General features: G+C 38.2%; 1 protein-coding gene across 1 annotated transcript in view; it reads left to right on the forward strand.

The window, feature by feature from the left end:
* Positions 1–443: 443 nt before the first annotated feature.
* Positions 444–27,064, forward strand: part of CNTN1 (contactin 1) — a 149,269-nt gene continuing 122,648 nt past the window's right edge. The window contains exon 1 of the mRNA XM_032189513.1: positions 444–892. The gene's annotated coding sequence lies outside the window, so the exon portion shown is untranslated. The remainder of the gene's footprint in view (positions 893–27,064) is intronic.

Raw genomic sequence — 27,064 nt, forward strand, 5'->3', positions numbered from 1 at the left:
CAGGTGTATGTAGGTCAAAGACTGCATCATTGAAAGCAGAAAGGTTTTAAATTTGCTCTCTGCTTTTGGAGGTTGACTGTGCTTTGAACAAGGAGTTCGGAGATCATAGTCACTTCTCGTGCTGCATAGAGTTAAAAGGAGAAGCAGGCTGCAGGACACACAGCCTTCCAATAAAAGGCTCAGATAATGCAGCATTTTCCGAAGGTCAAAGAAATGCAGAGTCCAGATTAAACACTCTGCAATATGTAAATGCCACGCCACGTATGTTGGAGTTGCGCTTGAGTGCTGCAGGGTGGAAGGCCTGTGTCTGCATCCCATTTGTTTGTTGCAGCAAGCCAATTGCCTAGCCCAATTGTTTTAGCGATGAGCTGATCAATATCCCATTACTGGATGTAACAGTTCCTGCAGGAAGTGCACAGAAGATTTTAATGCATGAATTATGCATGCTGTGCTCATTCTTTAGTCTCAGAGTGGTGACAGAGATTGTAAAGATGACTGGGATAGTTTCTTGCAGAAAGTGACTGCAGTGAAATGCTTCATATTTTCATGCACACAAGCAGCATTGAGTGGGACGGCCTATTTACGAAGATATAAATCCCTGAGCTTACAGCACAGAATGCTTGATTTGAAAGCATTGCAGCCATGTACAGAGCTAGTTTTCCTGCTGTCTAACCTGCTTTCTGCCGAAGGTTGGCTGAGGGATGCTAACGGCTGTGCTTTGCTCTGAGGTCACAGCTTGAAGTCTTTTTTTTTTTTTTTTTGTAATTTGCTTTCTGCCGCAGGAGAGGATCTGTGAAGTTTATTGGTGCAACCATCCCTGTATTTTTTGCAAAGATACAAACTTGGAATAGTTATTATGAACAAAAGGACAAGAAAAGATTCACCACCTAAGGTAAAACGGGGTATTTTTTCTTTGTAGATCTGTGTGCAGAAGAGGGAATATGCTGAGGCAGGATTATGATGATGCAGTGTGGTTACATTGACTCAGATATCTGTGCTGGAATGCAGCGTCAGGATTCTCGGTCGGGTATGGCTGCATGGATCCTGCCAGCGTGGGTGTTGTAAAATGGTTGTTTAAATATTGCTGAGAATAAATACTGCTATACTTTTTCAAATCCTGCAGCTTGTGCAGGAGTTTGCATTTCTGATCAATTTTTTGTCTGCTATAGATGACTGCATTGTGGGGAGGGGCAGGGCAGTCACTGAGCTTAATCAATATAATAACATGATCCGTTTCATTAGAGGTCCTAAGCAAATAATGGCAATGGAATTTCATTGACTTTTATTCCTCTGTTTGTAAATCCTCTGTAACATTTGCAAGCTACAGTGAAATTTGTGGCAAACAAGGTCCCAGAATCTATTGCTTGACTGTCCTGTAAATAACTGTGATCAAACTGCTTCGTTTTGGGTAAAAGACTGAGCTGACAAGGGAGGAGACAAACCTGTCCTTATTGTCCTTCAGAAAACTAAGTACTGCCTGAGATTTTACATACAAGGGTCGCTATTCCTAATTGTCATTTGCTGGAAAATAAAAAGAGGCAGAGGGAGAAAATTTAAAAGCATTTATAATCTTTTCATTTGCACATTTGACAGCTTAGGATATATTCAAGAAAATTGTTGTCTAACCAATGTAGGTATACAGTAAATATACCACCTTTTAAAAGAGCAGTTCAGTTATATAATTCTTGCTTATTAAATGATTTAACAGAATAAATGATTAAAAATGTATATATCATTAATATTTTGTGTATATGAAAAATCATGTCTTAGAAGGCACTGTAGTTTGGAATATAGAGCAGAAATACTTTACATACTGTGTTCAGCAGCTTGAAGGTATATCCGTACTTTCAGATAGACATATTGTCACAGAGCACTGAGAAACAGTTAGTTTAATAAGGCTGAAAGCTGTTTGCTCTGTGATCTGAATTACCAAGGTGCTACCAGTAGGTATCACAGACGGTCACAACAGGAATGCCATGTGCTACCCTTCCCTGGGTAGCTGCCTCTTTTCTTCGAATTTACATTGTTATCTGACATTTGCATTTAATAACACCTGATGGTCTGGTTAGGATGCCAGTCCTTATGTCACACCGTACAGAGACACGTAAGGACTCCTGCCTCAAGGAACAGCTTGAGGTGGGTTATTAATTACCTGGTAAAGGTCCGTAAGGAATATATGAGGAACTGAATAATCAGCTGGGAAAATGCTGCACCAGAAGTCCGCTAGTGCTCATATTGCCCATTTCAGAAGAGAGGACATTAATATTACATACTCGTGTTCCACTAACAAACCATCAAGCAGTTGTCAGCCTGAAGTGGCATGTTTGAAGCCCTCTGCGTGGGAATGCACACGTCGTTGGGCAGCCCCCCAGCTTAGCAGTTTCCCTGCTGCTTGTGCAAGCTGTATCCTGCCTGCTCTTGCGCAGGGCCACATCCTCGCATCCTCTGCCCTTCCTGAGCTGGGGGAAGCAGGCAGTGGATGAGGGGTGAGGGGTATGTTGAGCCCATGGTTTCTGGGCTCCTGAAGGCCTCCTGGATGCTGAGTCACGGAGCAGGTTGGAGAGGTGCTCACCAGCCCCCGCCTGTAGGCACATCAGCTGTTGCAGCCAGATGAAGCCTGTGGAAGACAAACGCACAGCTAGGGACAGGGAGCGATGAGCGAGGGGGAAGCATTACAAATCCTCACTGGCAAACGCTGCATCGCGAGTGTGGTGAGTGCAAACGCATTGCCGGGCGTGCAAACTCCAGGCTGGAAACCCTTGGAGGGGGGAGGGGGGAAATAACAGTGACAGAAGTGAAGAGCTCACACAGTAGTAACAAGAAGGATGTATCTGTTACTGGACCGCTTGCAAATGTGCTAGTCATTCTGCATTTGCTATGGAGGATTGATTGTATTTTCTCTGTCTTTGCCATTTAACATTTAATATCACCTGAAATGCAGAATTTGCAGATAAGCCAGACTTTCAACAGAGAAAAGAGATACAAAAAGAATAACTAATAGGAGGAAAAAACTTTGGAAACTCCTCTCATTTGGTTAATTAGGGAATATCTAACACTGTATCATAGTAACCGAGCAAAATAATGGAGACGATTTCCATGAGAGAGAATGATAAGTATATAACTGAGTGTTGCATATTCAAATACTGAGTTCAGAGCATATATTGCTTACTGAAATAAGGCTCAGCTGTTTCAGTGCTTTATTAGTTTTTCCAGATGTATCAGTGAATAAACATGTTACTTCTGTTCTTTGACTATCATATATAAAAAGCCACTACAGCTACAGTCACAGTGATGCAGACTAATTTTAATCTTCTAACAGCCTCATTTTTTCTGTCCTCATTTTTTTACCCATTCAAACAGAGGTACTTAAATTATCTATGTTTTAAAGGGAAACAGATATATTAATAAGTGGTAAAAAAAAAAAAAAAAAGAAAAAAAAAAAGTGGAGATACTAATTTTCTGTAAAAAATAATGGCTAGAATTTTTCAAGGCATTTGAAACAGTTAGATAGTCGGGGTCCATTGAAATTCGCTAGGGAACATGATCTTAAATCCCTTAGGCTGAGATTTTCAGAGAAGTATATATAAATATTTTAGTGACTACAGAGAAAACAGCTTGAATAAGAAGCAAGGAAAACAAAGGCAGGCCAAAAACTCGTTGCTATTAAAAAAGGTAATTAGAGGAAGATCAGTTTTTCTTTCCCCCCTCTTTTTTTTTTTTTTTTTTTTTTTTTTTTTTACTTCTCCCCTATTTCCTCTCCTCAGATAACTAGATAACCGTGTAATTATATCATTAAAAATATTAAGAAATAATCCAGGGTATTATACAGAGAGAAGGGTTAAGAAGGATGATCTTGCAAGTATCTTATTAGTAAGGGATATTGTTGGAAAAACACAGTTTAATGGGGGCAAAAGTCTCCTTTGTTAACTTGTTGGAATATTCTCTGTCTCATTCTCATTATAACGTCAAAGACTGAATAACAGAATGTGGTTTTCTCAAGTCCTGACTTTGCATATTTTAAATAATATAGACCTAATTCTGGAAAATTGTCTTGTTATAAATACATCTGCAATCTGAGAATTGATGCTTGCTACCAGAGCTTATCGATTTTGTTCTTGCTCTGGGCTGCAGAGCAGACCCACTCAGTACAGTTAATAACTGAAGGGGTGACTATTTATGAAAATCAGAAGCTTCAAGAACTGATGCTCAGGCAGCAAGTGAATGCTGATGAACACACATCGGTTCTCAGTGCCAGTTGTAGTGAAGTGGCATTGCTGTACTTTTGAGATAAGCCCCTATGAGAAACAAAATGAAAGGTTTTCTCCTCTGTCTTAAAATGGTTTTCGTTTGTTGTAGTTGAGAGAAAGCAGGAGAGAAGGTACTGGCAAAAAGTGTCAGGAATTAATGCATATTAGGTGATCGCATAGTAAGAATTGTTGAAAAAAATAGTAGCAAAATAGTACATAAGCAATTAAAGAATGTATTTTCCATCAGAAGAATGTATGTAAGGTAACAGTAACATGGTAAATGTTTTTTTTTTGTTTTTTGTTTTTTTTTTGCATGTGTGTCCGTTATATACACTCTTACTAGTCACTGATTTATTTTTGCATTTCCTACTGTAGTAGGGAAGAGGCACTGAGAATAATCAGATTGTTTATGACTGAACACATCCTCAGAGATGTAAAAATTGGTAATTACATATAATCATTTTAAGCAAGTAACCTATGAATATGTAATCAGTGCTTATTAATGGAAAAGTATGTCTATACAGAAATGTACGTGTGTATATACGTATGTGTGTATACCTGTGCGTGCTACCTACTTACTTAACAAATATGTTCCCTTACCTCTAGTTTTTCAGCAGCAACTAGGAACATCTACTTTCTACTCCTGTTAGCATTTTCCTATAAATAACACAGAAGGGATGACTGAGGTGAGTTCTGGTAAATATCACTCACTGATAGCCCTGAAAACACATTCAACTAGGTTGAGCAGCAAGAGAACTGAAACCTCTTTATCCCATTTGCCAAAGACATTAATCAAAGTACAGTAACATTTCAGTGTGTTGGAAACAAGCTCTTTAATCTCAGTATGCTGGAAACAAGCTCTTTAATCTCTTAGGAGAAACTGCAAAGAGGAACCAGTGCCTTAGGATTTTTGCAGGTAACAATGTTTGTACTAAAAAAAGTGCTGGCACACTAAAGATTACTCTGTAAAATAATTATTCTCCTCCCTTTTGAGATGGAAGTTTCATTGATTAATGTAGGTCAGTCAAGCTGTATAGAGTTTTTCAGACTAGCTTTTTGAGCCACATCTCTTTCCTCAGCTTAAAAATTGGCTTAGTGTCTTAAAACATAGATTTGGAACAGATATTCCTTGTGCCTCCAACAGCAGCTGTGCAGAAGGGTCATGTTAACTGGTGGCACAATGTGGCTGAAAATAAAACAGTCATAGACACCAAAATCTGTTCCTCAGGGTTCAGTGTTTATAGCAGATATAAGACATAATTGAAGAGACATTTGCAGACCTTTAGTATGGACCTGTTCAAGCACAGGCTTTTTGGTAGGTTGTGGGAATCCTACCTGACCACAGCTCTCTTCCCTTTTTGGGCCAGCATCTCACTTCCTATCCCAAGTCTTTCTTCAAAGGGGAACGGAAGGATGGTCTCATACATTAGCTATAAGGCTGTTGCCATCTCACCCTTTTGCAGGGTGAAATTATCTTGAGGCTGTTTGCTTGTTTCCTTGTGGAGACACCAAGCAATCTCAAAAAATCTTGCAAATGCTCTTGATGTCAGATGAATACCAGTAGCTTGACATTTTTGTGTCACAAGGCTTCATACTAGTAGTTACTGACAGGTAAGTGATGTTAGAAATCAATTACAAAACTTGATTGAATTAACCAATGGAAACAAAGAATTGTTTTAATAAGTGTGCATGCCTGGTCACAGTAATAATGATTGCTTTCATATCCCAGCAGTCACTTTGGGAAAGCATAGGCCATATTTCCTTATCTTTCCTTGTTTTCTGTAGGAACACACTGAAATCTGTATAACTTGAATTATTTAACTGAGTTGAGGAACAAAACAATTGGCTCATTGTTAGAGATCATCATCACAAAGTGCTTTACAAACCAGAACAAGTTGTATCCAACCCATATCAAATTCTAGTCTAAGCTCTGTAAGGGAGGTTCAGATGTCTTTAGGGACTGAAGTATGTAGTCTTTTGTGGTGAGGTTGGAGATGAACTCTTCCTGAACATGCTCTTGATTTAAGTTTCTATGTTTTGAAGACTGGGCCATTTAAAACATATCGAGAGAGGGTGACGAGCAGGATTTCATAGCTGCAGGTAACAACTGCAGAGCAGTCACAAGTTTGTCCAGTCTTTGTCCTCCTCCTGGGAGGACATACTGTTCGCTCTCTGTCTTTGATGAGAAAACTTCAGAGAGAGGCATGGGGAGAAGTCTCACTGAGAGAGCTGGAGTTCAGCAGGAGAATGGCCAAGGGCTGTGAGCTGGGAACTGCCAGACTGTTTTCTTGTACCATATGGGAGAGAGGTATCAGAAGTCTTTCTTCTTGACTTTATTTTTCTTTCTTCTTTCAGGAAAGCTGTTTATTAGAGTGACTCAAGTTGAGTCCTGTCTGCTACATTCACACGTAATTTAGTGGGAAAGAAACCGAAGAAGTTTCCATTGACACTGTTTCTGCAGTGACTTTCAGTGGGATGCAGGAAGTAGAGAGTATGGGATGGAGAAAGGGAACTCTTGAGAGGAAAAGTAAGAGCTCCTCCAGACTCCTCAGCATCCTGCCAGGGAGCAGTCTGTTTGGAGTGCCTGGAGGATTATTTACATTGACATAGATTTTGGAGCTCTCGTAAGGAGCCTTGCACTATCTGGTTATAGTGAGGGTCATTTAACCACAGTCTTGCCATCTTCTCATAGTAATTTATGATTCTAAATGAGGAGGGCATCAGCTTACTGATAGTATTGATTAGGATTTGATGCTGCTGATCAGATATTTGGTTATGCAGAATCAAATTTATATGAACAGTGATTTGACTAAGCAAACCAAGCAATCATACCCTATATGAATATTACATCTCATCTGATATAGTAACTTCAGAAGGAAGTTCAGTATGAATGGAAATAGTGGGATGGAAATGTCATCTCCTCTGCTTCCCTGCACCTGAATTTGTGGGGCTTGTTATCAGCTAGCACTGGCAGCCTCAACCCAACCTGTTGGTTGTTTCTTGCATAGCTAAGGTTTCAGATAACCTGGAAATCACATCGTAAGTATAATCCTTTAGCTGTGCATAGGAGCTATATCTGAACTGTTTATGAATTACACACAGCTCAGGAACTTCACATTGGCTACTGCTGCCAGCACTGTAGTTGCTAGTGTCTTTTCTTACCTGCAGTAACACCATATGTTGAGTTATGCAGGTTGTCTCACAAAAGATTAGAATTGCTGATGTTAACTTGCATAAATAAATGCTTTTCATATTTTTCACCCAAGGAATTCCTCCACTAGCTTTTTAAGCTATCTTTTTTTCCTCTCCTGAACAACTACACGGCAAAAAAGAGAGAAGGACAAATCATCTGAACTTGTGAGTCATTACTGCATTCATAGAAAATGTGCATAAGTTTTAAGCTTTCTGCCCTTCCTTTCTGCATTTCTTGGCACTGTCACAGAATTTTAAACATATAAGTTCATCCAAATTTGTGTTTCAGACTCCTGAATATTTTTTTACCACATAAGAGCTAGGAGTTCCTATAATTAAAATTGTGATAGAAATGTAGCATTGTATTAATTGTGAATACATTTCTAGTTACTTCTGTAGTTTGGTTTCATACTCAGCTTGAAGCAATGAAAGCCATGCTGGAAATGAAATATGTTGTTTTGTTCATGTTACAGAATAAAACAATACTTTTGCTGGCTGGGTACAAATACTTTGTCTTTTTCCAGAAATGCACACTGCAATTTAAGTAGAATTGCTCTACTATTTTAGAACTTTTATCTTTTAGAGCTTCAAACTTAGACCTGTTTGCTTTCCTGACTGTTCCCTTACCTAAGTTGAAAGATGCAGTTGAAAAGTATCTGAAGAAGGAAGAAAGGACGTTAGTGCTGCTAGTGTTAGAGAAATGTGTTTTAGTTATTTTTTATCTTCATGACTAGATATGTGCAATACCAGATCACTTTGGAACAAAGTGTTTATGCAAGCAAGGGGTGTGTGAACTCCTGTGGTGGTATTGTTTTTTCCCCTCCATTTTACACCACTCAGTGCTCAGTGCTTTCCAGCAGGGTATTTGTGGGTTTGTTCCATTTAACCTGCTGAGACACATTATTTACTGCACCTCGAGTACTGTGTTCAGTCTTGGGCCCGTCACTACAAGGAGAACATTGAGGTGCTGGAGCGTGTCCAGAGAAGGGCTACGAAGCTGGTGAAGGGTCTAGAAGATAAGTTTTATGTGGAGTGGCTGAGGGAACTGGGGTTGTTTAGCTTGGAGAAGAGAAAGCTCAAGGGAGACCTTATTATACTTTACAATTACATTAAAGGAGTTTCTAGCGAGGTGGGGATTGCTCTCTTCTCCCAAGCATCAAGTGATAAGACAAGTTGCACCAGGGGAGGGTTAAGTTGGATATTAGGAGAACTTTCTTCACTGTAAGAGTTGTGTGGCACTGGATTAGGCTGCCCAGGGAAGTGGTGGAGTCACCATCCCTGGAGGTCTTCAAGAAACATATAAACTTACAACTTAGTAGCATGGTTTAGTGATGGAGTTTGGTACTGGGTTAAAGGTTGGAGCAGATGAGCTTAGAGGTCTTTTCCAACCTGAACAATTCTCTGATTCCATGAAGTCTATCCGTCCCACTGTGGGGATGGAAGTATGCTCCAACATAGATAGATCTCCAGGAAAAAAAGGGTGCATGAGTTCCCTGGTGAGTTTCTCATCTCTCCTTGCTTCCTCCTCCTCCTCTCTCAAGTCCCAGTCAGCCCAAGAACCATCTTTAGCCCAGAAGCTGGGCTCCTCAAACATTAGGAAGGCCTTGGTAAGGATGGAAATATACATGAAAGCTGTCCACATATCTTTATTTTACTGATAGAGGTGCTGCAGTAGTTCCTACTCTAAATATCCTGTCATCCTTGTAATGCACTAGCTAGCTGAAGAGCTAGCTGACTCTCTCTGCATTTTGCCTCTTTGACTTGCCTGTTCCAGGGGTCAAGTAGCATCACCTCACCTAAGTGTCCAAAGTGCCCCACATTTTCATTACTGGGCCTAGGGCCCATCTCCACTTTCACCAAGAAATTTCAACACGAGCTTGAGGACTTCATCCTCTTATTAGTCAGATTCAACACAGTGGGATAAGAGAAGTGGGATACCCTCTTTTCACCTCCTTTCCTCCTAGCCTGCTGACTTGCTCTGAAACCTACAAGTAGCGTTCATATCAGATAAGTTAGTGTTAGCTAATTAATAGTTTGACGCCAATGACATATAACACCGTCCTGTGTATTTTCTCATTGTGATTTTGGTGGTAAGAATCATGGGAAAATCCATAAAATAAATCTAGCATTCAGTCTGTTTTTGGCCTCCCAAGGGTTTGTCATATACTGTAGGAAATTGCATTTTATTGATTAATTCACTAAATACGGGAGAACAGGTTCTCATCCTGATGGGAAAGTCAGTCAGGCCTCAATATTTACATCCCTTGAAAGGATAATACTGTGTATCATTGTCAGTAATGGCAGGATGGCAACACATCAGAGCAAGCTCTTCTTAAAAGCATGGGGCTGCAACCTGATGGCAATGACACAAGCGGCTGCAACTCATAACACAGCTTCAAAATGGAGAAAGGTAATTTATGAGAAAATCCATGTAAAGAAAGTTTTTCTGTGGAGGCTTATATGTCTTTTCATGAGTCTAGGAAAGCAAGAGAATACATCATTTTTCTTTGGGAGGAATGATTCATTACTAGATATTTCTGTCTTCCAAGAGAAGGATACTTTTAGGTGCTGAACTTCCCCAGTTCTCTTAGCAGGATTTGCGCAGGACCTGCGGAGGTGGGGACAGGATCTGCCTCAAAAATTGCAGTTCATTGCTGAGTGCAAGACACTGAATTCAGCCTTTTTCAGCTATTCTTTGGGTAAGTCCTCCAGAATTTTTGATTCCCATCTGGGGCTAAAACACATAGCAGAGGAGCATGCATATGTGTACATTTTACAAAAAGAGACATAATTTTAGTGTTAGTGGACATTTGGTGTTTTTGAGTAGGTACATTGTCCGCATGATTTAAATTTCTGGCTCTTGTGCACCATAGCACTTTCCTCCTGTGTTTTACCCATATAGGGATATCATTCTCTTTTTGCTTGTAGAGTGTTTCAGTGGCCATCTGCTTACAGATGGCAAGCATCAAAAAGAAATATATGCTTGATTCATAGTGTATCATTTTCTGTATTCTAGTTGTTCATATCTAGCCTGATTAGTTCTTTGGTACTGCTGAAAAGAGAAAGTCTGATGTGACATTGCAGGAAGTAAGAAAATTGAAGAATTTTCTTGTGAAATGTATTATCCAGACTCTACAAAACTTAGGAGATAATGTAGATGTACTGTACACTTCTTTAGCCTTGGAAAGAGATGTTTTAGTGGAGTGAGGATAAAGATATAATAGAGCTCTATGAAGTTATGAAGGGCATGCAGAAGGTGAATTGGAATGACTGTTCACTTTTTATTATAAAGATTTTATTTGAAGCTCCCCTTTTTTTGAGAAAAGGTTCGGAGTAAAAGAAGGAATGTATTTTTCATGTAATGAATGGTTAAACTGTTGCCCTTATTGCTTCGGGATATATAGGTGCAAAAAGTTCTCACTCACTTCTCGCTCAAAAAGCGATGAGAAAAATTTACAGAAGTGCAATCCATCAAGGCAGAAGGGTGTTACCTCTGATTCAAGAAGTCCCCAGATCCCAAATTCTAGAAGAAAAGGGTGTTCCAGGGAAACGACAGGACTGTAGCATCTTGGGCACTGCCGGAGGCAGGACTACCAGACAAGGCATGTCGTGGTCTTAATCTGTATGGTTGTTCTCAGGTTTTAATGTACAGGTTGTGCCAAATGTGAGTCCCATACTGGAGGCTCTGGGCAGAATAGCTGTCCATATGCAGGTCATCACAGGCTTCTGGGACATAGCCAGACCCCTCAGGGTTTTCTGGGTTGTGCCATGAGCCAATACTACTGCCCCAGATCAGGAGGTTTCTATCCCTGGCCATGGCAATAGTTTCTTCAGAGGGGTCATACCTTCTGTTACTTATTCAGTGGACTTACAATGTAGGTACGTTTATTTTTATTTATTTATTGCCACTCTGTTTGCTATAATCTTAATGATTTTAAAATAAGTAATAAAAATACTTTTAGATGCATATATGTATAAAATAAATTGACACATTTTCACACAGAGGGTCAGATAAACTAACATAAATTGGCAACGACACACACAGACACACTTGTGCGTGGAAGTATATTTACGTATATTAGAGAAACTCTAATAAATCTGTGTCAACCACAGCATACTAAGGAGGTGGAAATACCCCTTCCTTCGCCTTCCCCCCCAAACATCTGCTACTGTGGATCCCCATTTGGGACACATTTAAAAATAAAACAGGCTACATTAATTTTCACCTGAAGTGCTATCAATAATGAGCTAACACATTAAAGACAGAGTTGTCAGATAGTTGGGTACCATCTGGCATAAAATATAAACCTTTTACCTGTTATTTGTGTTAGAAAGATCTGCATGGGCAACAGCAACCAGAAGATTCATTGGTGGCCTGGTAACCATCCAGACCACAAAGAATTTTCTTTAATGGGCTTTTGTAGAGAAAAAACAGAATCATAATTTTCTGGAGGCTGGTAAAGAACCTTTTTCCAAGGGCTGGGTGCAAGTAAGTATTTAGTATTATTCAGAGAACTGGTGGTACTGGGCTACTTTGCTGTCCTGCTTCCTGTCAAACATCTCATGTAGCTCATCTACTCAGAAAAGTATGCTCTCACTGTGTCTTCTTGCCCTATGTGTTTGAGGGGCCCAGGACTGGCATGCAGTGCATGGTAATTGGTGTGAAAGTGGATATGGTGCAGAGTCGTTGCATGACATAATGGAGGGCCATAAGGAAAGCCACTCTGAACCAAACCTAGTCCAGCCTCCTGCCTCGAACAGCCACTTACAGTAAATGCTTCCCCTGCCTCACCTTCCAAACTTCAAGCCTTCAGCTGGTTATTGAGCTCCTGACTTGAAGCCAGCTGGTGGGTATTTAATAGCCACTGATTAACCTGTCCACTAGGAATTTGTTTCGTCTCTTTCTGAACTGTTTTATCTCTTCAACTGCTCATGAAAGTGTTTTCATGCCAGTCATCTCTGTACTTGTAGCATGTTCTCTTTTTCAGCCCAGTGGGAGTATAGACAATCATGTCAAAACTTTGTCAAGGAAGGAAAGCAAGACGATAAAAGAACTTATAAACTAAAATATGTGCTTTCACCGAGAAACTTCATTCTCTTAACTACCACTGTGTGTATTGGAAGCTGTAATGTGTTTCCTCTTTGTTCCCTGCTGTGAAGATGAATGCTGTACCTCAGTACTTTTCAAGGTGACTCTTTTAAGAGTTCTTCTCTTTTATTGTATCTCTGCTGTGTCTGCAGAGGCTTCACAGGTGACTCTTTTCCTTCTTCTGGTGTGCATCTTATCATGAGTTATAGAAACCCTTATACTGCCAGATATTTAAAATAGAGTCCAGGAAAAAGAGAGAGATTAAATGTATGCTGTACATTTCTATACTTGCCATGTTTATTTTCTTTCTTAGTACAATGAAAGGCTGTAATCATTTATTTATTAGATTCTATTATTGTGGAAGGTTTGCTGTGTAGATACGATGGGATGTAGAAGAGGGATGTTCTATTCTTGCTTGTGCCATGGTCTTTTTTGTGACCTTGGAAAAAACAATAAAGATTGCTTTTTCAGGGGTGAAAGGAAAAATGAAATACAGTAGCTTGCACTCAGAGTTCCCTTTTTATCCCAAGCGTGATCTTTGTGCACATCCAAATCTTTCACTTCTATTAAATGAATTTTCAGGCGAAACTTCTGATGGAGCAGTCACCTTGAGTAATTAATAGCAGCGGGGCTAGAGCTACCATCAAACAGAATGCCACAGCTAAGGTTACAAGAAGTTATCACCTGCAAAACTAGACACATTGCTCACCCAGTTGCCTGCTGATGGGAATCAAGCCATTTGACATGGCTGCCATGTGGCTGTGCAGCGTGATTGCTCTTTCCTGAGCAAGGCAATGTCATGTGGAGGAAATACAATGAATGAGTTTTGCAGTGAAGGCCAAATCATAAAGGCAAAGGATCTTATTTTAGCTGAATTCATCATGTTTAATGTGAGAATAACAATGCTGCATACTTCCCACGTTTACTTGTCTTGTTTATTTGGAATATAAATTCTTTGGGAACACTATTGTATTTTTGTTGCACCCAGAGCAGCGGCTTCTGAGACTTGGTTAAGACTTCCATGTAGCATAGATGATAACAGTGTCTGTGACTTTAATGACTTTCTCCAGAATGGAAGATGTCAGGAACCTGTCTGTGGATATTCTGTATATCTTTGTCAATATTTCTGGCTGCATAGAGCTCAGCTGGCGATGGCAGCATATAAGCCACTCACTGTGCCTGATTATTTAGAGAGATTTCTGCAGTAATGTCTGTGCTGGAGTGTACCTGACAGAGTATATGAACCACAGGTTCAGGTGCAGTGGTTTACAGAAGCCTGAAGACCAAGGAATAAGTTAAAGGCATCACAGAATTAGAGGAAAGTGGTGGTTTCTTTGGGCAGCAGGCTGAGATGAGGTTCTAGGCTGAACTGAAACTTGAAATTGAGGATTAATTTTTGAGTCTGGACGTTCTTGCAGATTTTCGTTCTTATCATAAGTGAATAGTTATTACTTTGATTTGAAGAAAACAATCCATTGAATCACTTTATTTTCATCCAGTAGCCACAGGCCAGTTTTGCAATTTGCAGAGTTGTTGCGATGTGCTATGTAATCACAGCTGGCCAGCAGTGTGTCCAGTGATGTGGTCCATGACTGAGTGAATTGAGGAATATGAGCACAGTCAGAAATAATCAGACTCTGCAAAGTGATGGGATTAAAGTCTTGTTCATCCTCTAAGTATATATGTACCTGTATAGGATTTTTGAGTGATCAAAACCAAAATTCACTTTCAAGTTGTGTTTATTTGATTTATTTTCCTTGAAAAGGTAACTAGAAATTCTAAATAGTTGGGAGCTGAAAGTAGCGGGGTGCAGGGTCCTTGTCATTTAAAAAGGTGGATGCCTTTTAGGCAAATTCTATAAGAAAGTCTGATGCGAATTGCTTCATCTAAGATTTTCTTGTATGTTCCATTCAGATTTTGTTGTTGCTTTTATGAGTTCATAACATTTAAGAACAGCCCCAAAACAGAAATTTTTGAATGTTTTCCTTTGAAAATTCAGAAACATTTCAAATTGGATGATAATTTGTTATTGTTGATTACCAATACTTTGATAGTTTTGTGTAAATTCAGTGTAAAACTCTAAGAGTAGTGTTATCTGCTAATTTCTACAGAAAATATTCTTACTATATGAAGCATCCATACAATGTTCATCAGTCTACTTAAAAATAACAATGTGCTGATTTATGATGAAGCTGTAAGTAATGAACATCTTCAAGGCTTTATACCAGCAGAATCACTATTGTGCTCTATTAATTTCTTTTTGATGTATGGCTACTTAAACTTGGGTTGATTTTGTATTCAGCAATCAATTCTCTTTTTTCTCTCCCCAAAAAAGGATGAAGGATGGAATTTATGTACTATGCTTCATTTAGATATCCTGTTCTCCAGCACTTAATTTTGCAACATTGTTTAGATTATAAATTTAGCTGTTTTTAATTAAAAAAAAAAACAAAAACAAAAACAACAACAGTTAAGATCTTGAAAATAAATTTTGTCTAAGGGCCAAATAAAAATAAAATTGGGCTGAATTATTACTATTTTTTCTGGGATGAGGTTAGCTACAAATATTGTTATTTTCTCAGCTCTGATTGTACTTTCTGGAAGAGGAATAGCTCTAGGTCAATTAATTAACAAGTCCCACTCATGAACCATCACAATTACTTTGCAGTGGACTAGTATGTCACCTACATAAATTTTCTGACTTTATGCTATGGTTGTCCTGCTCACTTGCTTTAATTAAGATAGATTAGTTCCTTAGAAGATGTTCCAGCATATTGGCTGTGTCCAATATACTTTATATTGCACCAGTATGTTGAGAAAGCAACCCAAAATATTAAGCTCAAAGTAGAGATGTATATGTAGAGTGGTATAATGACTCTTTTATTTTTTATTTCTATTTTTATTTTTATTTTTATTTATTTATCAACAGGTAATCTTGATTATGCTAAATATTATGGGAAATTTTTCTGCGCCAGTATTTCTGTATGTCTGCACCTTATTAACATATGCCAGAAGCATCTCTGGTGGCTGCATGTGGGCTCTGCAGCCAGGATGGTGAAGCAGTAGACTAGCCACGGAGAGGACTTGAAGCAGAAATCCATGTTGGTGCATAGCTCTGATACTCAGAAGACAATTTTTGTACCCATTTGCTTGCTTTCTGGACTGATCCTCCCACAGTGAGATTCTTTGTGAGAACACACCCAGTGGTAAACCTTACAGACATTTCTGTGTCCTCTATTCAGAGTCTTCAAGTTTTACTGCAGGAAGGCACAGTCAGTTCTCATGGTTAATCTTTCATTATGATTATCTGAAAAATGATAGCATTACATTTCATTATAATATGAATAATTTCCTTAAGCCTCCCAAACCTTTGATGCATGACAAGCTCATCTTAATCTCAAATTGAACACCTCCATGCAACTGCGCGCATAGCAGGTAAGGATGGAGTTGGATGCAGTGATCCAGAAAACACGGGGTGCCTGTGTAAGGGCTAAGAGTAATCAAAGCCCAAAAACATAAAACACTTCTGCTGTCTGAAATCATTGTTTTCTTCAACTTTGTTCATAAATATCTCCATTTTAAAAAACGGTTGTTTGTTCCCACTCCTTCTTTGCATCCCCTGATGCCTATAAATTTTATTCTAGGTAAAGCTGATTTATTTTTCCAAAATCAACTTTTCTGAATAGATATCTATGAAAAGTGATTTCTAACAACCACCCCTGTTCTTTTCAAATGCTTGTGTGCATTTCATTGCCTGGTTGCCATTTATCAGATGCCCAGGGGTAGAAATCTTGCTGCTCTTTGATTTTTTTTAATGCCTCTGTACATTAAATCAGAGACATAAAAATGTAACATGCCAGACATTATGCCAGGTCTTTTTTTCTGTTTATTCTCTCAGACTTAATTATTCTCTCAGACTTAATGACATTTTCTTCAGATACTTCTGTGGTTGTGCAGTATGCACATGCACTGCACACACAGGTTGAGTGTATTCTTATACTTGGTTGTTTTTTGTGCAGTTTGGTGCAGTGTGACAAGTTTAGTAACTGGGACTTTCTTTAAGTCCTTTCCTCGCCCTTTTAACCCTGTCCCTTTATGGGAGTCTACAGGGAAATTTATTAGGGAGAGCACATCTTTAAAGATTTCAGTTAAGAAAGCTGTAAGTAACCTTTCAGTCCCACCTTTATTTGTCCAGATCTGATGTAACTCAGCTGAAGTCCTTAGAGTTTTGTCAGTATAAAACTAGCATCTCTTCTTGCCTTTTCAATTTGTTATCACAGATCTTGGGCCTTGTTTAATCATTTACTTTAAAGCAGAAGCAGGGACGAGTCTGACTTCTGCCTGTTGCTCTCCTAGTACACGGTTGAGGGACAGTAGGTGGTGAAATGCTCCATGGTAATCTCAGGTCAACAAAATATCTTCAAGATGGTGATGTCAGCTAGAGTATTAGCCAGGCTTAATGTGAGTAAATTTCAGTAAACCATCTTATGGGATACTTCTTGTTAAGCTGTTTCTGTTGAGGTTCATCTGACCCCAGTGACATTAGGCAGATATCAGTGGAGAGGTTTGTGCGAACCTACTGAGTGTCTCATGGCTTTGAAGGCATTTAGCAACAGATAGGCAAAAAACATCTGCTAGCAGCCTCTCTGCAGTATTTTGCTTTGTTGCAGTTCTGGGGTTCAGTACAGAGGGCACCAGAAAGTGACCTCCAGCCTCTGAGCTGGAAAACAATTAAAATCCCTTGGGCTAGAGATTTCTCTGGAGGCTCTAAGTCTAGGACAATCTTAAAAAGTCTTTCTTGTTTTATTCCTTCAGAACTGAGCGAGCCAGTCCATCTTGTTTTTTCCAGAGCCTCAAACCACACGGTGCTGGCCTCTTTTTCTCTTTCAGTTTACTTGCTTCACTCAACCTCCTGAAGATTTCTGTGAATGAATGCAAGCACAGTTGTATCCTTTCCTGGTGCCCGGCTTATTCAACAGTGGTTCAATTGTGAAAACTAAGGAAGCCATCCTTTGATTGAACTGTTTGCTTTGTGAGGCTAACCAGTTTCTTCTAAAAATCCAGATTTTGTTGCACAACCTTCTTAAGAAAAAACAGTTTTGGATTTATATAGAATTAGTTCAGTTCTGGTGGCCTCCTAGGCTGGGCAGTGATAAAATGAGTGGGGCAAGAAACCAGTCGCACTTGGTTGTTCTTCTGCAGGATGCAGAATCTGCTCTTCATCCGAGGCTCTTGCAAATGAGTTTGGCAAGACCCTTTAGTAAGATTTCTCAGGTTCTCAGGTCTGCTGGCATGGCCAAGCCATAACAGAAATACATTCTGTTGTGGCTGCAGTGGCAATAGTTGTATTTTGTAGAAGCACATGAAGCCTGGAAGAAAAGAACAATAACGAAATTGAATCCACCTTCATCTTTGAGCTACTTGTTATTAGAATTTACATAGAAAAAAAAGATTAAGAATATAAACAGGAGATAATTCAACTTTATTCTTTCTTGAAATGGAAAATGTGAACTGGGAGGACTGGAAGAGGTTGCAAGGGAAGATACTGGGGAATACACCACAGCATACAGACGGAATTTATTCTGCATTTCAGTTTTCTAAAAAACATGGGGAAATAAAATTAAACTGAACTTCAATACTTTTTATTACATGTATTTATCTTTAAAGTATTTCTGTTTTGATGCTAGCTCTATAAACCTTAAATTTCTGCAGACAGAAAAGCTTTTTTTGTGGTAACTTCTGTGCATAATTAAACATTAATAGAAATATTTATTTATGCTAATGATACAAACTTCTATATTAATCAGGCTTCAGATGACGAATATCCAATGAATCAGAATGGTTGGACTAGGTTATCTTGGAGGTCTTTTCCAACCTAGATCATTCTGTGATTCTGTGAGAATCAGAGAATAGTCGAGGTGCTATTTTTTAATTTTTTATAGTCATCTTCTACACTTGCATTACTGAAGTGTATACACACTGCACATGCATATACACATACATATAAAGAGTTTAGGGACTTTCATTCATTTTGTATATAATTTTTTAATGAACAATTCTGTTTTACTTTATTTTTTTTTAAGGAAGTTCCAAGAGCTATAAAATTATCTTGAGATATAGGAATACAATCTTTAGGGATTGGATAATTTTATTTGAGAGGGGTTTTGTAGCAAGTTTTAGTACAAAAGAGGGTAACAGAAATTAATCTATCATAGAAAGTGCTGCTAAAAAATTCTCCATAGACCACACATTAATAAATATTGTTATAGACCAAATCCAGCTGGCCTTACTCAAGCAGATTCACTGGTGAGGACTCATAGGGACAACAGGCACTACACATGTGCAGAGTCACAAGCAGAACATGGAAAAAAAAATGGGTAGGGCAGGAGCAAAGAGAAATTTAATTCAAAACAAATGAAAACATTACAATGCAGCTGCCAGATACTCCATACAGGAGCAGGATGAGGCAAAAGAAAAGAGCTTCAGGCATTTGGAACCTCCTCCAATCCATCTGTTTTCTATGAATATTAGCTGGTGCTCAGACATTAAGTATTTAGGGCATGTCTACACCACACATCACCAAATGGCCTAACAATATACAGAAGCAAGCTAACAAGAAGTTGAGCTCAAGCTGAGTTTTAGTGGTAATCCAGTCAAACGGGGCTCTAAGTTCAAGGCAGGCAATGTTGGTCAGTGGGTTTGATGTAGCAATAATGTGCAGTGTCTGTGCACACAGTGCACTTCCAGCTCTCACTGCTACTCCCTGCTGTACCCTGTGTAGGTTCTCTAGGCTCAAGTCCAGAGTGGCTGCATCACAAAATTGCAGATTTATACTACTGACAGAGCCTCAAGTGATTATATGCATGTACAGGTTAGGATGTTTTCCTCCCTGATCTCAAATTATATAGTGCATCAATATATTATTTTCAGAATTGCAGGCTGGGTGGGTTATAAATTGCTCATAAGACTAATCTATGCATAGTCTTGATGATAAAACTTTGGGGAATTATAATGTTACAGAACTTAAATAACTCAAAATTGTTCCTGCTTTAAAATTATAAGTTAAATATTCATTTTCTTAGTTACACACAAATCTAACAACATTGCCAAAACTGCATAGTAAAATATGAGACATCATTAGAAAATTGATAGGCTAGAAGAAGTGGTAAATACAAAATGGAAGCCTTACAGTGATGCATATCTGATGTAAATGAATTACTCTGTCACCTTTAGACCTCTAGAGATTTAAACAGTGTATGTGAGATTGCATTTGGAACTAATTTTGTTTTACAAAAGCATGAGCTACATGTTATACCTGATGCTGGATCATTTGTGAGCTCTACTGCTAGGGCAATGCAAGCATTCCCACCTTTCCAGCCCCCTGATGTTTCCTTTCATGAATTCCTTTTATGCAAATATATTTGCCTATGGTCTTCATTCAAAGCTGAAATAAGTTTGTCATTCTTTGATAATTGGGAAACTAAAATAATAATAATAAATAAAAACAAAACATATTTTTCTTCCTACAAAAATATGGCAGAGTGCTAAATCTTCTACAGGTAGAAGAATTCTGGTGTCCTGAAGTCATTTGATTGATTTTGAAATTACCAGAGCAAATAACATTCTTTTTTTTTTTTCTTTTTTTTTTTTTTTTTTCTTCCTCCAACAGACAAAATGCGTATCTTAGAAAGATGTTGTCTATACATGGCTAATTTCACTGTAAAAGGTGTACTGAAGGCACGTCCTTAATCAAGGGCATACTGTGCACCTTCAAATAAGCCTCACGCAGCCAAAGAATAATTGCAATTGCTTTACAATATATGGCACCGTTTGAGACACTGTATGCAGCCATCATTATTCCTATTTTAATGCAGAAGTACTCAGAGTTCCCTGGTGGAGTTGATGCCCTATTGTTCTCTTCCTGATACTTTTTTTTTTTTTTTTTTTTTTCCCAGAGAGCTCATGTAATCAAATTTTAAAAAATCCTGTAACAGGCATGAGTTCCTGAGAGATGAAAAACAATGCTGCATGCCTGACATTTTGTCACGATGCTTGATGTTTAAGCCTCTGATGAATACAGAAGAGTGGATAGAGTTAAGTTGATTTTGTCATTGTAGCACACAGTGACCAGTGGGAGAGTATAACAGTATTCTGTGTTGAAAGGCAGTTGTCTCCGGAAGACGGTCTTTGAGTTGTCAGGGTAGAGGAATATATTCCACTCTGACTGTGGCTAAACCAAGATGCCTGATTATCCAAACTTTGTCCGACATTGACATTTTGGTTGTTTTACTGTATTTTACAACTTTACTGTTTTTTGTTTTTTGTTTTTTGTTTTTTTTTTATTTTTGTTTTTTTTTTTTTTTTATAAAATGTATATTACAGTAGCTAATATTTATGCAGTACTTGAGAACATTCATCCCTCTGGGTAAGTAAGATGGCAGTGCTACAGGAGAAATTAAAATCAAAGAAGCTTCCAAGAAAGCTCATATTTTGTAATAGGAAGAAGAGAGGAGATGGTAACAGAAAGCTACTGCTCATTTCTTTTGTATGCAAAGGGGTGTGCATATAAGATTTACTAGTTTGCAAGTGGTGAGAACACAAAAATAAGCAAAATTCTGAGCACAAATAGAAATTGCACTTATAATTTTAAGAATGGTCCATCTGGCCATTTTGTCTGCAGGAGTTTCAAACATTTACTGAAGAAATAGTATAAGAAGAGGGAAAAGATAGCGTAGTATACTCCTACGATGTTCTGTCTGTCCCTAGCTATTTGTTACTTGGGAATTCCAAAATCACAGCTGCCATCTTTGTGCTTAATAGAATTTTAAAGATTTCTGTGTTGCATTTTTGTATAATTGTTTTAGAAGTCATTCAAAAAATGTTGACATCCTTATTACCATCATTAGTGTTAAGATCATAGTAAGTGGTAAGTACACGTGTTGCTGTCATGGAGTGAGCTTTCAGTGCAGCTCCCCAGATTTTCCCCTTTTACTGCAAAGCTGCAGGGATCACACAAACTCAATTTCTTTTGATGAAGCTAAAGTGGAACTTGAGCTCTACATACATCTTTGTTTTTAATGAAACCTCTCATTGGAACATGTTGCTTGAGCAACCTGGTCCTCAAGAGATTCTGTGAGCAGTATATACGCAATGAAGGAATATGAAGCATTATTTAATATATGCAATATATAGGACTAAAAAGCTACAAGCTACCACTCTGAAAAAGATGTTCCATGTGTCCTACTGTTCCACAGCAGGTGCCAGCCACACAGGGAAGTGATTAATCTCCCTTTTCACTTGGATCAGAATGATCCTCAATGTTGCTGAGTAGCCATCTTCTGATTCCTGCTTTTTTATCTTCTGGGTTTAAACAATTCAGTATCATCGCTTTTCCCCTTGAACCACTGAGCTGCTGTCTTTTACCTTCTCAACAATTACGCTTCTGTCTGTGCTTTACTTCTCTTACCTCACATAGTTTTAGGGCACATACTGTTTGACACCTCTGAACACTCTGAATACAGATGAGCTCTGGTCCACAGCCAGGCTCTGGTCGTACAACCAGGTCTTCCCTCATGGAGAGCTGAATCCCTGGGCTGCAGGAGGCACTGACAACGAGTGCTCAGTTCTGGCACCACATGAAAGCTAGCTGGGAATAAAACACCCAAAGTGCCCGCTGTCTGTCTTCCAGGGCTTCTGTGCCTGCTCTTCCTCACCACTTGAGTGTAGACCCAGATTCTGGCACTGGTTCCTTTCCACCTACATAGTCTTTGAGAGGAGGGGAATGAAAAGAGCAGACCTGATCACGATGCTCAGGATGGGGACTTCAGGCATCTAAGGAATGGCACTGCGACATTTGCTGCTGTGTTCTGTTTATTTCTGAGTAACACTTAGCAATTTTTTTCCACTGTTAATGAGCACTGAGTTGACATTCTTGTTGGCTCCTTCAAAGGACTCCAGCAGAGCTGGGAGGTGGAGGCATGATTTCCTGTTAAAAAAACAACAACTAACCTTCACTGATATATCACACCACAAATTACAAGAATGTATATATCACACCTAAAAAATTACAAGCATATATATTCAGTTTTGAGTTAGTATTCCATAACAGATTTCATTTTTAAAAGAAAAATCACTGCTTTTTCTCAGAACATACATCAGTACCTTAATTTGTTTAGGATTTTTGAAGAAAAAATACTATGTATTTTTTCTTTTTGAAGAAAAATACACTGTGTATTCATTCCTATTAATTAATTTACTGTTACTAAAGATGCAGTGTCAATGTCTGCAAAAGAATATAGAATACATAAGGACTAAAAAAAAAGTATATATTTTAAGTCTGTGCACAAAGAAATGCTATAAAGAAGTCTCTCACAGTATATCTCAGTTGTGGCTTAACTACTACTATGATACAGAAGAATATATTTTAATGTATTTGTATTAATTTTTTATGGTAAATTTATTAGACATAATACATATAAATGAACTATGGTGTATGAAATCAATTAGTATTCTTAATCATAAGTCTCAAGTTATTTATTCTGAGCCTACAAGCAATGCAGTAGGTTTTGAGGAGTATTTTTTTAAAACTGCAGTGGTTTGGGGGCAACATTTACAAGTTACTAGAGAAAACCTTAAAAAAAAAATCAAAGTAGCTTTCAAATTATTAATTGAACTGTCAGTGGAATTAAATGCATAAAACTTAGGTGAAAAGCAATAAAAACATTATATTTTTTTCTTCCCTCTCTTACTTCCTGGGACAGAAACAGATGTAATTACTTTATGCAAGCATTTAATATGCCAGGAAAAATCTAAATACATGTAATTGAGAGCAAAAACTCAGTTGCTTAAGTGAAGAGAAAGAGTGCTTGTGCACTCAGTAATTGCAGCCAGTTTTCACTTCCAATCTGTAGCAAGTGACCTCGCTATGGCAGAGGTGAGCAATAGCCATTCCTTTGTTGAAGTGGTAGAAAACAAATACATCTGAAAAATGTCAAAATTACAGAAATTGGAGTAACCATTTGCCAAATAAGCAAGCAGAAGGTGGTGTCACTACAGTCTTAGCAATATATGTCTCTCTGTGCATGCTGAGTTTTCCTGTAGCCTGTCGTCCATCTGAAAAAACCTGAAGGAGTGTGAATTACAGGGAGGATGTTCGTTGTATGGCACCTTCTGCTTGTATTACAAGATACAGCAAATACTCATTCTCTTCATTTTCTCTGCATCATTCACAAGGTGAAGGACTTCCTAATGTTCTCAATCAGTTCTTTTATGAAAGATGAAATACAGGTTTATGTAGTACGTGTGTGGAAGATGTTCCACACCTCTAGTCCTCTTCTTTATGATTTCTGTTTTTTTTTTTTTCCCCCCTTTGAGAAAGAATGGCCATAATGACACCTGTATAAAAAGCGTGGGCACAGAACAGACTTACCAAGGAGCATAATGATTTTTTTCTGTCATTAGATCTTTTCATAATAATTCCTGAATTAGAAATCTCAGTCTTAGAAACTAAATGCAAGCTGAGAACAGTTGTTTTGAGTTCAAATTTGGTGTTTAAATCAATTAGACTAATATGGGGGAAAAGAACTCTCACCTGTGGTATAAGGTGGAAGTACTTAACAAAAAAAAAAAAAAAAAGTGATGAGATCATTGGTTGTTATGGTAAAGAGAGGTGTATTACTGCTTCAAGAACATGGTAGAGTTTGCTAGCTGAGAATTTAATATAGCCCAAGAAGCCAATAACCCTATTGAGTCCAAGACATTCTGTGTATGATTTTTTTTACCTGAGGTTTAACATCAGAGTACGTCTGGCAGATCTCAGATTGTCAATGCTGGGACATAGAGGAGAAACAGTTCTTTTGTAAGGTGTGCTTTCCCATTGATGACTAGGTGTTTCTATCTTTTATCAGGAACAGGTTTGTTCTTTTGAATCATGGTAGTTTAGTGTCAGCAGTGTAGGCACATGTGGTAAGGTTTGGTACATCGCACCAAGTGTATCACGTTGTGTGAAGGGCCTTTCTTTGTTTGTTTGTATGTTTTCTGGCTGATTGGTTGTGAAGATGGCCATCAAGCTTTGCATTTGTGTCTCAGCATGAGCTGGTTCCAGTGGCAGCAGATGTTTGTGTGGGGGAGAACCTGATCCAAATGAGGAGCTTAACCAAGCTGAGGGACCACTTGAGCAACAGGAGCAGATGTTCTGGGGAAAAAAAAAAATACATGAGTTAGAATCATTTTTCCATGTGGGTTGTTACTCTTAAGTGATTTTTCTTTATAGCCATCCTGGGAAGGCTGTATGTGTCATCTGTGGATATAAGACAGTGTCAGGCTTCTTTCTACATCAAAGCAAGTTCATACGCGGCATTCAGAAAGCTCATTTAAAGCTGTCCATTAAAGGTAGCATACTTAACACCCCCTATCTGCTCGCCATGGTTTAACTGCATGACATAGTTAAGTTGAACTCAAAATTATTGTTCTCAGCTTGTAGTAAGCTTTGAAAAATGCTGCTGCTGCTAAGAGCCAAAGGAGAGTTAGAGAGTCTGAAAGCTTGTTAGTTTTTTCCACCGATGTGATGTATCGCTCATTTTGGAACTGCTGTTGCCTTTGTCAAGAAGTCATTGCAGCTACAACAACATGACCCAAGTTATAGTTGCCGTTTTGACCACTGAAAGCTGGCTGGGTATTTTCAGAGGATTTACTCATGCTAGAACATACTTTGAGTGGAAATGACTAATTTACTCTCTATTTTTCTGTATATACAATCATTTTTCCCAATGTTTGTCACTTTCTATTATCAGTAGTGAGTTGCATCTGCTGTTTTACCATTTTACCTTCAGTTGCTTAGTACCGTGATATCCTTTTGTAATTCTTCACAGACAGCTTAGGTTTTACTGCCTTGAGCAGTGTATCTTCAGTAGTCTTCCTCATTTCAGTATGCTCTTCAATTCCATTCCACTCATGGATAGTTAAAAAGCAAAACACCTGAGGGATCTACTGGTAGCCTTGTTCTGTTGTGAAAACCAACCCATTATTTCTAAAGTTTATTTCTCTTCTTTTAATGCTTCTTAATCTACAAAATCTCCAAGAAGAAAAGCTGAGAGGAGGGAATATTTGGAAATGAGACCTGCAGTGTTTGGACAGAGGATGCATGCAGATCTCTCATATCCATTGCTTTGTTAGTGGTGTTTTTTTGTTGTTGTTGGCTTTTTTTTTTTTTCTTCCCTTACAGAACTACAGTCAGCAGAGAAGGATGCTTCAGTACAGTTAGACTTTTTTTCCTTCTTTCTAGATTTGCCACTGGACTGAAGTAAATAATCTGATCAATATTTAAATTTCATTTTCATTATAGCTATATCCTTGTAGGTAAAAGTAAGGCTATATAATGACCGAGTTCTGAAATAAGATACTTCATTGTTGATGGTTTTCAGCCTCAGCTATTGGAATACATCTATTGCAGAAACTTGCTAATAGATTTATAGTAAATGTGCATCCTGTTTTGACTGGCCAATGGTATTTTAAAACATGAAGATGATATCATACAACAATGAAATTTTCAACTGGTACTGAGTAGACACAAGTAAACGTTAAAGATGTTATTCCAGAGTATATTCCGGGTATATTCAGAGTATATTCCAGTATATTCTACTTTAAAGCAAAACAGAACATGGTTTTAAGATTAGGATAACTGCAGTGGTTGCTGGCTGTAAAATTACTTTTTCTTCCTTCACTTCTTCAGGTGTTACTGAGTCTTACAGAACTTTTTCAACTTGTGAAGTTAAGTTGGACAGATGATAAAAGTGAAGAGCAGGCTAAAGACGTGTTAGCATGAGAGTATTTATAATTCTCAATACTGCCTTTTTTTTTTTTTTCTTATGCTTCTTCATAAAAGAGGTAATCTGTGCAGCCCGATAAATGTTTGTGCAGTGGCTTTTTTCAAGCAGCAGTGACATCCGGCGGTGACACCCAGTTAGACAATCCCAAATTTGTTAATTCGTAGATTATCCACAGGTTTTTCATACTCAGCCATTTTAAGTTGGCAACTCAGGATTGTTTTACTTCCTAACCCAATTCAGCTTATCTTTGTTTTATTGTTTTCATTTTAGTTGAACAGAATTTTTTCTATTGCTGAATTGACAATGAGGTTCAATGAAGCCTCCAGCTGGCATTGGCTTTTTTGTTGCTCTGCATGATATCTAATTGACACAGTATTCTGGAATCTGCTTGAGATTACAAGCTGTATACTTCAGAAAAAGACTCTAGGATCATTAAGATTGTATGGTTGACTTCCTGCAGTGCTTATTAGGAATGAATTCATGTTTATTTGTACTGTTGACAAAAAAAAAAAAAAGCTGAAACCATGTATCCTTCCACTTTGTTTCATTTTTAACACTTTATTGTGACGTAAAATTATCTGAGAACTGTAGCAAGTAAAATAATATGTAACAGAGTTCTTAAATCTCAGCTGGTTACAAGGTGTTCTTCCAATCAGGTTTGTAACAGGTTGTGCTCAATGTTGTTTCTTGGTAGTGTCAGCACTAGCACA

Source organism: Aythya fuligula, chromosome 1 (assembly GCF_009819795.1).
Source record: "Aythya fuligula isolate bAytFul2 chromosome 1, bAytFul2.pri, whole genome shotgun sequence".
Lineage (NCBI taxonomy): Eukaryota > Metazoa > Chordata > Aves > Anseriformes > Anatidae > Aythya > Aythya fuligula.